This window comes from Podarcis gaigeae (assembly GCF_964106915.1).
Source record: "Podarcis gaigeae genome assembly, chromosome: 3".
Classification (NCBI taxonomy): domain Eukaryota; kingdom Metazoa; phylum Chordata; class Lepidosauria; order Squamata; family Lacertidae; genus Podarcis; species Podarcis gaigeae.
Window position 1 is genome coordinate 77,801,673 of NC_139680.1, and position 13,933 is coordinate 77,815,605.

At 40.0% G+C, this 13,933-nt stretch overlaps 1 protein-coding gene across 4 annotated transcripts in view; it reads left to right on the forward strand.

Moving 5' to 3' along the window:
• The window catches only part of CHRM3 (cholinergic receptor muscarinic 3), a 239,663-nt gene that overhangs the window by 127,577 nt on the left and 98,153 nt on the right, over positions 1-13,933 (forward strand). For 3 of the 4 annotated variants that reach the window (XM_083732486.1, XM_083732488.1, XM_083732489.1), the window contains one exon: positions 774-854. The gene's annotated coding sequence lies outside the window, so the exon portion shown is untranslated. Of the gene's footprint in view, positions 1-773; positions 855-13,339; positions 13,388-13,933 lie in introns of all 4 variants that reach the window. The other variant, XM_083732487.1, reaches the window with a different exon arrangement.

The following is a 13,933-nucleotide window of genomic DNA, read 5'->3' on the forward strand; positions in this document are numbered from 1 at the left end:
GTTAAAGGTAAATTAAGTAAGCATATAGAAATACAAGCCTTGCAGAAGCATGAGCCTCATGAACTATTAGAGTTCTTTGAGAATATCAACATACATATGGATAGAGTTAATTTGGTTCACATAGTGTATTTGGACTTTCAAAAAGCTTTCAACAAGGAACCTAATCCAAGACTCCAGAGTACCAGTCATGGAATGAGAGGAGATCTCCTCTTATGAATCAGGAATCCGTTAAATAGCAGAAAGAAGAGTTTGGAAGAGTTTGGATTTGATATCCCACTTTATCACTACCCGAAGGAGTCTCAAAGCGGCTAACATTCTCCTTTCCCTTCCTCCCCCACAACAAACACTCTGTGAGGTGAGTGGGGCTGAGAGACTTCAGAGAAGTGTGACTAGCCCAAGGTCACCCAGCAGCTGCATGTGGAGGAGCGGAGACACGAACCTGGTTCACCAAATTACGAGACTACCGCTCTTAACCACTACACCACACTGGCTCTCTAAAGCAGACAGTAAGAATAAATGGACAGTTCTCCAAATGGAGAGATGTAGGGAGTCCCTCAAGGATTGAGACTGGGGTCTGTGCTTTTTAACTTGCTGCTCAGATTCAGTTTTATATTTCAGCAGCAATTTATATAAATCTTGACAATGATATTGAAATTATTTTGTGACTGTCGTGAGATCTAAAGGGACTTGGGAAATGGCCAATTCTGTTCTGATCTTCTCAGCCCAAGTGTGGATTACATGCATTAATAGTTTCCTTTTTGCTTTTGTTTCAGCCTTCATGCAAATACAAGACCAGCTTTCCAAAAGGGAGGGCTAGTACTTGATGCAGCAGATGGTGTTACCATTTAGACTACGTAAGTAATATTTTACATGTACATAATACCCCTTTCTGAAAAAGGTGGCTCTAGACACCCTTATCATGAACCCATAGAGGCAAGTGAGATATCATGGGAGCAGGAGTAACTATGGTAAAGTAACAACTTCATTTTCTTGAAATTATCCCCCTCCCCCAAGCACAACCAGCAGCTTAGCGGCTGAGGTGACAGAATCTTAATGAACATTTCACCTGTTGAACGTTTCAGCTGCTCAAAAGTTTTGAAAACACAGACCTTGAGACAGGAGGCTGCAAAATGTGTTCAGAATTGTATTTAATGTCATGTGCATTTGTCTTGTACATTCTGTCCAGAGAACAATGAGTCTAGAATACAACTATGGTCAGTGGTACCAAAAGCCACTGAAATATTTGGGGAAATTGATAGGGCTTGAGTCTGCACAATGCTAAGCTACAGAGCTTTCCAGCCAAAATACTATGAAATTCCATAATTTTGTGTGACTAATATTTATATGCATGTGCCCCCATGTGGTGAAACTTTTGCTTTCATGAACTGGAAATATCTAGTGTCTTACATCCATACTTGCACACATTTTATTATGTAAAAAATTAAGCATGCCAGTCCCACTCTTCTATTGAATGCAGAGGTTGTGTACTTCATTTTTATATATTAAAAAGTGGAGGTAGTTATGAAAGTAGCCTAAAGTGGACAGTTGTCTAGCTACTGCCTCTGACAGAATTAAGGGCAATCCGAAGATACAGATGACAAAAGAGTGAAAATGTTACAACTAAGCTGCACTGATATTCTCCCACGTTGATTGGTTGTAGGGACTTCTTTCCTGCCACTCATGCCCTGACCATATGGGACAAGAATAATAACAGAGAGAACAATTAAGGATCTAAGAGCAGCCATGCAACTATTTATTTTTAATGTGTCCTTAAATTACTTTTAAAGAGAGTATGTGAGCACGGGCAAAATCTTGCCAGAGCAATGCTACCAAGTATGTTTTGAGATTTTATTAATGGGAAATAATGTAACAAAGGTGTTAGAGCAAAACCTGATATACAGCACATTTTGTCAGTGTGTAAGCTAAACCTTGTTCTATCAAGACCAGTGCTAAGCTGCTCAAATGAATCCTGGAATGAGGCTTTACCCCCTGTTTCCACATACTGGAACTAGGACACAGAAGCTTGCACAATGAAGCACAGCTGGCATCCCTAAATTACAGTTTTGACATGTTAGCTGCAGTGCAATGTCTTTCTACTACACCACTGGGATTATTTTTCAATTCTAGTTTTAGAAGCAGAGCCATTGTCATTGTTCTGAGCCCATACATGTTACTTGCATGTATATGTGGCTTTTCTTAAGCCATCTCCCCTCTCCTCCCCCCATCCACATTCAAATGGCAAATGTTTTGCAGTGCAGCAACAGGATGGTTCCTTTAGCCTAGTCAGCTGGTACATAGGCTCCACTCGCAAGACAGTTCCTTCGTTCTTCTTGCCAGCTTTGTTCTCCAGGCCCTGAATCCAACTGCCCCAATTTCTAACCACTTTCTGTGGCTTCAGGCTCTGGGTGTCTGTTGCTTTATGGGTAGGGGCAGAATAGGGAATACTGAAAGAAAGTAAAGGCATCTGTATGAAGAGCCACTGCAGTTTTTTCTTGGGAAGAATGGAACAAAGTACTTATTTGTCTTCAGAACTCCTTCAGTGGGAGATTCCCTGCCCATGCATTCTAGGAACTTCATGATTAACACTGCATGGAGAGCAGGTGAAATGTGCTTGCCCGCTATCACATGCCCTGTTGACCCCAACCCATGCTTCCCACGCATGGTGAAATCTCTTGCATCCAGTTTTTAGCTGTTTGGATATGTCATGTTATCAATGAATTTTCACCTAGTAGGGACAGAGTTATGAGAAGTAAATGGAGGTAATATAAAAGACTGTGCTCTTCCTGATTTATTAAAGAGCTTTATATTTAATTTATAGAATTGCTGCTGAATGTCATCTTTAATTTTTATAGGGTAAAAAGTAGAACATAAAAAGTACAGTGTACTGTAGCTGTTATACAAGAACACCTTTGTTCATTAACAAAAATTTCAAGGACTGTAGGAAATGGGATTCTAAACCTATTTATTTGGAAACTAATGCTACTGATTTTAATGGCATATTTTCCAAGTAATAACTGATGGTTCTATTATGGCATCTATCTACGACAGGGGTAGCCAATTCTGTGCGCTTTGCATGTTGTTGGCCTCCAACTCCCATTGACCCTGGTAAGTTGCCAAATGACTGAAAGGTATCATTTTAACCACTATTTAGCAGTTTTGAGAGTGACTTGTTTTGGAAGCCCATAATATTTGCACACTGTTTATCACATGAGCAAACTGGTTGAAGAGTGTCCATACTAGTGCTAGAAACTGCTAGAAATGTGTAGCCCTTATTGAGCTCAGCATTGGAACCTCAAATAATTTTCTTAAAACGTTGAAAATATTTCTGCTTACGTTTAAAACTTTGCATTAGTAAAGTTTAGGTAAAGAAAACATCCGTTAGAAATCTTGAAGTAAATATGTTTAAGAAATCAAACTACTAGTATGAAAATTAATATTTACTGTATGCATATTGTTGACGTAATACTATGTACAACTATTTTTTAAAAAGGGACGCGGGTGGCGCTGTGGGTAAAACTTCAGCGCCTAGGGCTTGCCGATCGCATGGTCGGCGGTTCGAATCCCTGCGGCAGGGTGAGCTCCAGTCTTTCGGTCCCGGCTCCTGCCCACCTAGCAGTTCGAAAGGACCCTTAAGTGCAAGTAGATAAATAGGTACCGCTTTATAGCGGGAAGGTAAACAGCGTTTCCGTGTGCTGCGCTGGTGCAGGCTCACCAGAGCAGCTTCGTCACGCTGGCCACGTGACCCGGAAGTGTCTCCGGACAGTGCTGGCCCCCGGCCTCTTAAGTGAGATGGGCGCACAACCCTAGAGTCGGACATGACTGGCCCGTACAGGCAGGGGTACCTTTACCTTTACTTATTTTTTAGAAATTACTGTTATTACCTTACAACATTTGTGTGCTGTGTAAAAAAAAAGTTTTAATAACAAAACATAAAACCATAACAGTCCTGAAGTTAAAGTACAGCTTTTAACAAAATACAGTATGTTTCATTTCTTGCTCATGGTTCATCATGTATGGTGCACCAATTTGCCAGCGCATCAGCTCTCATTGCATTGGATAACAGATAAGTAGAATTGTTTTGACATTCCAGGCTCCTTACACACTCTCTGAAGTGCCTGAAATTTTCAGAGTCATCCTCGAGTACCATGTGCTATTTTGTAAATCTTTCAAAGCATAGATTGATACAAATGAAGTTTATATAGATAGAAATATCTGGCTTTTGCACATAACACAGCTAGAAGTCAATTTTTTCTTGGAAATATGTGAACAGTTTATATCAACTTATTTAAGAATACTTTTCATACATTTTTATTTGAAAAAGTTTTGCCTAAAGGGACAGCAGCTATAATTTAAATTTAGTCTAAATGCGGAACAGTGAAGATTGAAGGATTTCTTCATTAAAAATATTATTCTAAAATGCAGTATGTTTATATCCAGCTCATTAACTTAACCTAGTATATTTGTATTACAGGATTCTTCAAAATTCTACATGATTAAAATATTGTAGTGTTCAATTTCTCCTTCTCCTCCAAAAGATGTCCAGACAGAATGGAAATCTGTATTAATATATTTTATTATATTTTAACATTTATTGCTAATCTTAATATTAAACTAACGTATATATATACACACACACACACACACACACAAACACACCTCTTCTGGATTTAGAAATTTTTATAGGTTATAGTTGTATATAAAATAAGTCCAGTGTCAATACAAAATTATAAAATTATCCCCTTGCAGAAATGGTGGCCGTGTTTATGATACTGCTGTTAAGAAGTCACTTTAATTTGTAGATTCATTTCATGTGCAATACAAAAAGTAATGTCTCTGAAATTCATATTTGTTAGTTGAAGTATGAGTTTGGTTAGCCTGCAACACACACCTTAAAATTTATTTGAAAAGTGAACAACCTCTGAAGTCGCTCACACCCCCATCTCATTCCTTTCTCTGTTGTTCTGATTGTGGTAGAAAGAAAGACAAGAGGGAGGTCTCCCACTTCCTCTAGGATGGTTGTCAGACAGGTTCCCAGGAAATGGGGTTACTTCAGCCCAGAATCTTGACAGGTATCAGAGAGAGAGAGAGAGAGAGGAGGGGAACAAGTGACCCTCTGCCTTCCTGCCTGCTAACGTTGCTAACACCAGAACAGCAATTCAGACAAGGGGTAGAGGGAGGGTGTTCGAACAAAAGAAGAAAATGAGGAGCGGGGATTTGGAGGATGACACGACAGGGTTGCATCAATGGAACCTTCCTTTCTGCCCCACTGTTTCACATTATTTAGCAGAGGGGAAGGATGGCAGGTAGAGAGTTTCCATCAGTGTTCAGATACCGCAGTGGAAGAGGGAACTCGAGCGTTACCCTGTCAGTGGCCATGGTGTGTTACTTCAGAAGTTGACCTGGTCACTAATATTAAAATAAAGAGGGAAATGGATTTTTTGGGGGAATTTCTGCTTTAGAAGGAAGTGCCAAGGGCCAGCGGCGGAGCATATGCGCTACCCAGGGCAGGGATGCTCCTAAGGGGAGGAGGGAAGTGGAAGGTGCCCTCCCTGGCGCGGGATAGCCACTCGGGTGCACGGAGCGGCTCGTGCCCTGCAGCGGGGGGCGGAGCCAGCTGCCGATGGATGACATTTGTCGCACCACCCACCTGTGACTCCCAAGCCTCCCCCAGCTGTCCAAATGAAGGGGGAAGGGGGGAATGCCGCCAGCAAAGCAACGCAGCTCCCCCGGCGGCTTGGGGTATGCTTGGAAGTCACGGGCGGGCGGCATGCCAAATGTCACCCCCCCTCAACAAAGATACTCGGGGCAGGTCGCCCCCACCGCACCCCCCTTCTTCCGCCCCTGGCAAGGGCAACCTTTCAACTTTAATAATGGCCGTGTTGGTCTGCCAGTAGTGCTTTCTCTTCCAATCTCTCTCTCTCTCTCTCTCTCTCTCTCTCTCTCTCTCACACACACACACACACACACACACACAGAGCTTTCTGCAATTCCTTGCTTGTTTCAACTTGTGATATTTTTTTCTGTATAGTATTTGTTTCCAAATCACTTGGTGGATCTAATATTTCCAGTAGCTTATATTCCAGCAATAAACACATTTTTTCTATCCCATAACTACGGAAAGTGTTTAGTCAATCTTATTTCTGTATTTTGAAACCATAATTAGTTTTACCCTAGAGGTCCTCTGAGAGAACGAAACTATGGTTTTTGAAGCTCTTCTTGTTAATAGTGAGGAAATTATTTTCATGGAACACACTCAATGCTTCTGACCTGTGTTTTGACCCTCATCAGATGCAGCTTTTTAATACAGACAGCAAAGGATTATTTATTTTTTATTTTTTTAGAACTGACACCAAAGGAAGAAAATAAATGATTCAAGCTGTGACATGTAAAAGTCACATTTTTCCCTGTTTGTTTCATTTATCTTGTTTCTCCATCACATTATTAGCAAAACCACCAATATACTTGGGGCTATTTTTTAAAAAAGATAGGGGAAATAAGGAAAGGAGTAATACAAGCTATAGTGTTCCTATTGCTTCATTGGATGCAGATATAAGGTAGAATAATACTGTTATACTATACCACACAAACTTTCCACAAAAGATTAGAAAGCAAAAGTTAACAAAATTTGGAAAAAACTACTCCAGCTGATCGACTTTTTGCATGTTGTCAGATGTTGATAGTAGAATTATGGGTGTTAACTGGTCATTTGAATTCGTGGGTATTTTTAAAGGAACATATTGAAGTGTTTCTGTGTCTTTAGATGATGGAAAGCACAGTGATGGGTATCTAAGTCATGGCCATTTCTTCTATGAATTTTTTTTGGGGGTGTGTCCCTAGTTTATCCAGGGTGTGGATTACTGTGGGTTTATTTTGCAGAATGACAATAAAATAGCAGATCCCTGCTAAAAAAAACCCTCCTACATGGATGAAAGGGCTGCAGACTATGATCCTTTCTAGGAAGCTTTAGAAAGATGGCCTGTCTTGGCAACCTCCTAACTTGTAAAAGTCACTTACTAGCACATTGTTAAAGACTAATCTTGCATTCAGTTAAATGGTGCCTGTCTATGACAGTACAAAGTCACAAGAGATAGTAACAGATGTTCCATAGTCCAGGCCTCGCCACTCTGTTTTGGGTGGCTATACCAGGTTTGAGAAGGATAAGGCGATCAGTTGCTGCTAGTCACAATGGCTATATACTCCCTCAAGTCTCAGAGCCAGTATGCTTCTGAATAACAGTTGCTGGGGATCACAGGTGCAAAGCAGACCCTCCAAGTGTCCCTGTTTTCCAGGGACATCCCTGATTTAAAGAAGCCATCCTTGTTTCTGATTTGATCCCCGGAATCTCCTGCTTTTCCCTAGGATTTCCCTATTTTCATTGGATAAATGTTGGAGGGTATGGAGTTATCCGAACCCTGAGCCATCTGAAGACAATCCTGTATAGGGAAGTTTTTTTAATGTTTAATGTTCTATTATATTTTTATATATGTTGGAAGCCGCCCGGGTGCTGGGGCAACCCCAATAAGATGTGTGGGGTATAAATAGTAAAATTATCATTATGGAATGGGACGCCACTATTTTCATTGGATAAATGTTGGAGGGTATGGGAGAGGGTGCTGCTTTGCTTGAATTCTGCTTTCAGTCAACTGGTTTGTCACTGTGAGAACAGGATGTTGGTCCAGATGCTTCTTTATTCTGATCCAGCAGCGCTCGTATGGGGTTCTGAATACTTGTTTAAATCTTTCAGTTGTGTCTTGGTTTGAGGAATGGGAACACATGTTGTATTTTGGGGGTTCTCAGGAAGCAGCAGGTCATATTTTCTGTTCTTGTGGTAGATAAAAATAGCAGCCAGCTGTCATATAGCTGTCATAATGAAAAAGAACTTATTATATGACTTGGACAGTGGGCCAGATTAATGGTAATGTTGAAGTAATTGGTCCTGGTTGAATTTCTTTAGGACTCCTTCCTGTGGATCCATATAACAATGATGTCATACATTGTACATAAAAAAAGGAACTTGGGGATAGCGATGAGGAAGTATTGCTTGGAACCATTCATAAATATGTTCGCATACTATGAAAGCGTGCAAAATGTTACTAATCTGAAGGCATCTTTTCCCACTGAGCAAACCGAGGTACCTGTATGTAACTTGCAGCAAAGTTACAGGGAACCAGGCAGAGGGCCTTCTTGGTATTGGCGCCCGCCCTGTAGAACGCCCTCCCACCAGATGTCAAAGGGAACAACTACCAGACTTTTAGAAAACATCTGAAGGCAGCCCTGTTTAGGGAAGCTTTTAATGTTTGATGGACTACTGTAGTTCAATATTTTGTTGGAAGCCCCAGATGGGCAGGATATAAATAAATTATTATTATTATTATTATTATTATTATTATTATTATTATAGCTGAAAATTGTAAAGTTTACAGGTGGGTCTTGTGCCTGAAACAATTTGTCATAAAGAAAAGTGGGGGGTGGGTTAGAAACCCTTTCAGTCCATCTGTTTTTCATCATAAAAGAACAGTGCAGAACAAACTATTCTTTGACTATGCATAATCTAGTCAATGTCAGCAAGATCAAATGAAGGTTACAGTAGGATTGCTATACGTTTGGAAGTTCCATTTAGCATTTGAAGTATTCAGCCCAACCCTTATCTTACATTGCTGTTGTTGTTATGTTATGTTGTTGTTGTGTTGTGTTGTGTTGTGATGTGATGTGATGTGTTGTTATGTTATGTTATGTTGTTATGTTATGTTATGTTATGTTATGTTATGTTATGTTATGTTATGTTATGTGTTATGTATGTCTTCTTACATTGCAAATTCTTTTGGGGTGCCTCATGGGAAATGATTCATGTGAAATTGTTGTTGTTGTTGTTAAAGTCAAGAGACATCAGTATGTCATGAGGAGTCAACAGGACTTACCAAACTACGAATGTAATCAAAAGCCCTAATATAGCCCCCAAATAAAATCTAATAAAATACATATGTATTGGACATGACCTCAAGTTGTTAGAAATTTCACTTTTTGACTATATATGAGAATCTGCAATACTAAGCCACAGTGAGTTTAGTTTACCTCATCATGATGAAAACATGCAATGGTATTCTCAGCTACTAAGTCTGTGCTTCCACAAAGTCTGGTACCAAAGACTTGCCGATTTACTTCTTAAAGCTATGAATTCTTCTTTTTAAACCTCTAGTTATTGCTTTAAAGAATTTTTCATCTACTGACCATACTCTTACAAATGCATTTTCCAGGAGCTGAAGGATTGCTAGCAAGGTATTTCCTGAAGAATGCAAACTATTCCTGATGTGTTACTAGTTTATTTCTAATCAGTCCTTAAAACACTTGAGACAAAAATGATGGTACAGCTTTCAGTTTCAACATCATCAAACGTGTATACAACTTCCAGCTTTTTGTTGAATTAAACTGGAGTGTGTTGAATTAAACTAGAATGTTAAATCTTCAGATTATTTATCAAATGTTTACAATTTTCATAGCATAGTCCTTTGTTGGTTAACAAGCGACTCATTTAGAATAACTAGTCTCCTGCAGCCAAAGATCTGGCTGGCTACTTCTTTACAATATTTGGAATTCATCCTACTCCAGCTCCTCACTGCCTCTTAGAACTCCTTAATCTGAGCTCCCACAATTTCCATTATGTGTCTTTTGTTTGCGCTCCTCTAGTTGCATTTAGGGTGGGTAGGTAAGTAGAGTAGTGCATAGCCAGGACCTGGAAGCATGTTGGGTAGTGAGCACTTCACTAATCACCTGCTATTATTGGTCAACTTGGGAGTTTGCTGCATGGTTTTGTGCAGCCAAGGCCTGGTAGGTGCCACCTTCTGAATGCTGGCACCTGCCAAGTAGCACATCATGGATTCCCTTTATGGGAAGATGGCTATTTGCTGTGTTATTTTTATAGAAAAAGAGGTGCTGGAACTCACCATGAATGCCTCCATTGTTCTGTTATAATGGCAAGGGCGCCCACCTGAGAGGTGCCAGAACTGAGTTCCAGTGCGTTCCAGCTGAAGAAAGCCCTGGCTGTTTGCCTCCTATCATGCCAGCTTGGGTGATAGAATTTATCTAGGGTGGAACTTATCTAATGCTGAATCTTGAGAATTACTTACTGATAAGGAAGTAAGAAAACCTGGCGGTGGTGGGTGGCTGCTTTTGGCACACGTTCATTGACTGTGTGTTCTCACCTAATCTTTCTTGACTGCAGTGATGCAACATCCACTTACCTGTTTTCCTTTGAAAAGGTGAACAAGGTAGGCACAGATGTGCACATGTGTGTCATTGCAGAATGAACGATGTACCCTCTGGATTGAGCACGCCCACCTGTTGATGGATCTGAGTCTGTGGCAAGTGGTAGTGATTTGAAGGCAACACTACATTTACTCACCCTGATCCCAGGAAGTGAGCACCACCGTTGCCTGGTTGCAGAAAGGTTAAACAGAGAACATTTTGGGGGATAAATAAGATCCCTTCTAGTTTCAACGTCTAAAGCCCTGCATGTCTTGAGAACTCAATACCTAATGCTCCTTTCTGCATGTATCTATCTCAATTCCATTCCCTCAAGCTCAAATCCAGAAGGTGGCCACAAAAGAAAGTCCCCCCTACCCCCGAAGGACCCTAGCTGTGGAATGTTCTCTCTAGGGAAGCTTACCTGCCACACCACCCTTTTGGCACCAGACTTAAGGTTTTTTCTGTTTTTTTCAGGCCTTTTAAAATCTTGATTTTAGTAACTAGGATATGGTTGGTGGCTTTATGTGCCTGCCTTAAACGGTCATTTCACTTCTTGTGCTCTTTATAGTATTTTATTGTTCTAGTCTTTTGTATGATTTTGTACACTTGTTGAATTTTTAAAAAAGATTATTGTGGATTTTCATTTGTACCATCATCTTGTTGTTACGTTTTATTTTTCTGTCTTGATGCCTGGAGAATTTATTTTATGAGGAGTCTCAGAAGCACAGAAATAATAATTAATTTTCTCCCTCTTCAAATGGATTGATTCCCATAAATCACATTTTCACAAGTCTGCATTCCATCTGTCCATTTTCTTGATAGAATGAAAAGCAATAAACTGCAACAATCTGCAAGCTTCTTCAAATAAAGGTCTGGGTGACATCCTGAAATTAAAGCTCAGTGAAACTTTTTATTGCAGTGGAGCTTCAGTTGGTTTAAGCCTACATGCAGAGCAAAATCCAGAAAGAACAATTTCTTCTGAAATTGGCATTATGTTATTTGTTGTACTTTTATTTATTATGCAGTTTTAATTATGTATTTTTTGGGGATTGTAGTTTATTGATATTTTGCCAGCTGACCTGGGAAACTACTTGTGAAAAGTGGTGTATTTATATTTAAATACATATTTCCCATGATGATGATGATGATATATTGTCAGCACACATGGTGCTTTACTGTTAAACATAAGCAAAAAAGATGCTGCTCAGAGGAAGGGTAGTGTGGGTGGAAGCAAAAGCCAGAAAATAGTGGAGATGTGAAAATGCAGTTGCACTTTGATTTCAGTTATGTGAAGTCTCAGTTCTGCTCTGAATGTGATATCGGGCTTATTGCCAAATGTGATGGGGCAAATCCAGCTATTTAAAATGTGACAGCTACTAGGAGCATGTAGCCAAAAGTTGGACTAATTGGTACGAATCAGTATGCATAATCCAACCTCATTCTCATCCTGCTCCCTCCCTTTCTAGTGTAGTCTGTTCACAGTGCTACAATGTTAGTAAAAACCACAACATTGGGAACAATGGGACAGTGACTATTAGGGTTGAGCAAAGAAATGTAATTACAATGACTTGTATACTATGGATGGTGTTGGGTAGAAGTGGCTGGACATGTGGAACTGAATAAGGAGCAAGTCATGGGGAAGACTCATGCAGGGGCCAGCTCACATGGCAGATAAGGCATTGGGCTGGATCCTTAGTTGAGCAGGTACCTTGTTAAAGGGGTCCAGGAGTGGTGACTCTGTCCAGGAGCTCACACAGGGGCCGATGGGCCAAACCCCCTTGCAGAAATGGTGGCTGTGGTATCCGGTCCATGTCAGGGGTGACTCCCCAGCACAGGGTCATCCCCACTGGGTTCCGATCAGCCAGCATTCAGGCGGCTTGATACATGCCCAATGCCTTGGCCAAACCTTCTTGCACCTGCAATCAATAAATTATACCCAATGCGAATCTCTTGTGTTCATTTCTATGGTCTACCACACACTAGGCTGCAGGCATCATCACACACCCCTGACAGCAACTGGAACCAGAGTGCAGCCTGTGCATTGCAGGCAAGCAGGATTTGGTTAGAAAAGGGAAATGAGGAAATCTGGGGTTGTGATATCAGGAGCCAAAGGCCATAGGTTTACCTTGAAGAATTGCATAGAAGGTTCATCTAGCATTTTGCCCTTTGACACTCTACTCCTTCTTCCTGTTTCATAATAAAGTAACTCTTCCATGGAGAGTGTCTTGTGGGTGTTCTCCTTATTAGTCTCAGTGCCAAGGTGTCATCTATCCTTTATCTCTTTCATAATAGTTAGACAGAGATCTTTGTACTTTCTTACTTTGTTTCTTTTTCCACTTAGGAGCAGGGAAGCGTCTCTGATCATTTCTGTTTCCTCTTGGTGCCAAATGGACTTCTGTTAGAGGGAAATTAGTAATACTTGCCTAATGTAGTTGATAAGAAAATCAGAGATTGATATTTGGCAGCTGAGTTTTAATTGCCTTTATAAGTATATCCCAGAAGTGTTTTTCTGAGTTCAACACTGAACATTTAATTTCTAGAACTGTCACAGAAAAAGGCCTACTTGATGGACTGACTGAGTGGCTAAGGCAACATTCTTATGGGCTTTTTTTCTCATCCGGAACTCTCCGGAACTCAGTTCTGACATCTCTCAGATGGGCGCCATTGCTATTATAAGAGAAAAGGGGAAGTCTTCATGGTGAGTTCCAGCACCTCTTTTTCTAGAAAAATAGCCCTGCTTTTGGGCATACTTTTGGGGAATCACTTTATATGTATCCGTTTCTCACTAGATGCCAATAGTTAAATTACATTTGAATGAGCTATAGTGATTCAAATTTTGTTGCAATTGTAGTTTTTCTTTTTATAAAGAGCATAGCTTTGTACTATGTGTCGAACTTCAATGCTGATCTTTTACTCCCATAACTCCAGAAGGGCTCAATATTGTTATTGCACCTGCTTTTCATCCCCTGTAAGTCTATTTCACAGCCCATTTGTGAAGCCTTAAGGTGAAATGGTGACTGTCTCCCACTAAATTCATGGCAAATCAGAGTCTGACTCTCTGAGATCAGAGACTAAGCAATCTTATTATATCTGCCAGGATTTTCGGGATGTTCTTTTTGGAAGAAAGTTCAGAAGCTGGAGAAAGGTAAAAACAAAATCCATATATTGATATATGAAGCTTGATCTTGATGGGATTGGCATCTTGCCTCATCATTATTTTTGTTACGTGCTTGAGAGATTCACATAAGTCTTAAAGGAGTTATTCTATGTGTGTGTCACAATTTGACCAATTATTGTAACACAAGAGATCTTTTTAAACTCCATAAAGTAGAGAGCGAACGAGCTTGGCATAAAATGCAATGTTCTCATACTTTCTCATGAAAGTTAATTTGATTCACTTATTACAAGATTTAAATTATGAAAATATTTCACTAATAAATGAAGAAAGTGAAGCAATAACTTCAGAATTCAAATTATGTTTTGGAGAGAGAACTCTCTGAGGTTACTTCATATCTGTCTTTGATAGGGTTATTGTGTGACAACTATCAGCAAAGCTGTTAAATCCTCAGATATTGATTGAATTATCTGTCCTTTTGGAAAGTTTTCATAGAGGCCCAACCTTTCTTATTTGTGCCAGACTTTGTTTTCTAACGCTGAATGCTAGAATCTTGTTTTACTTCTTGGATATCTT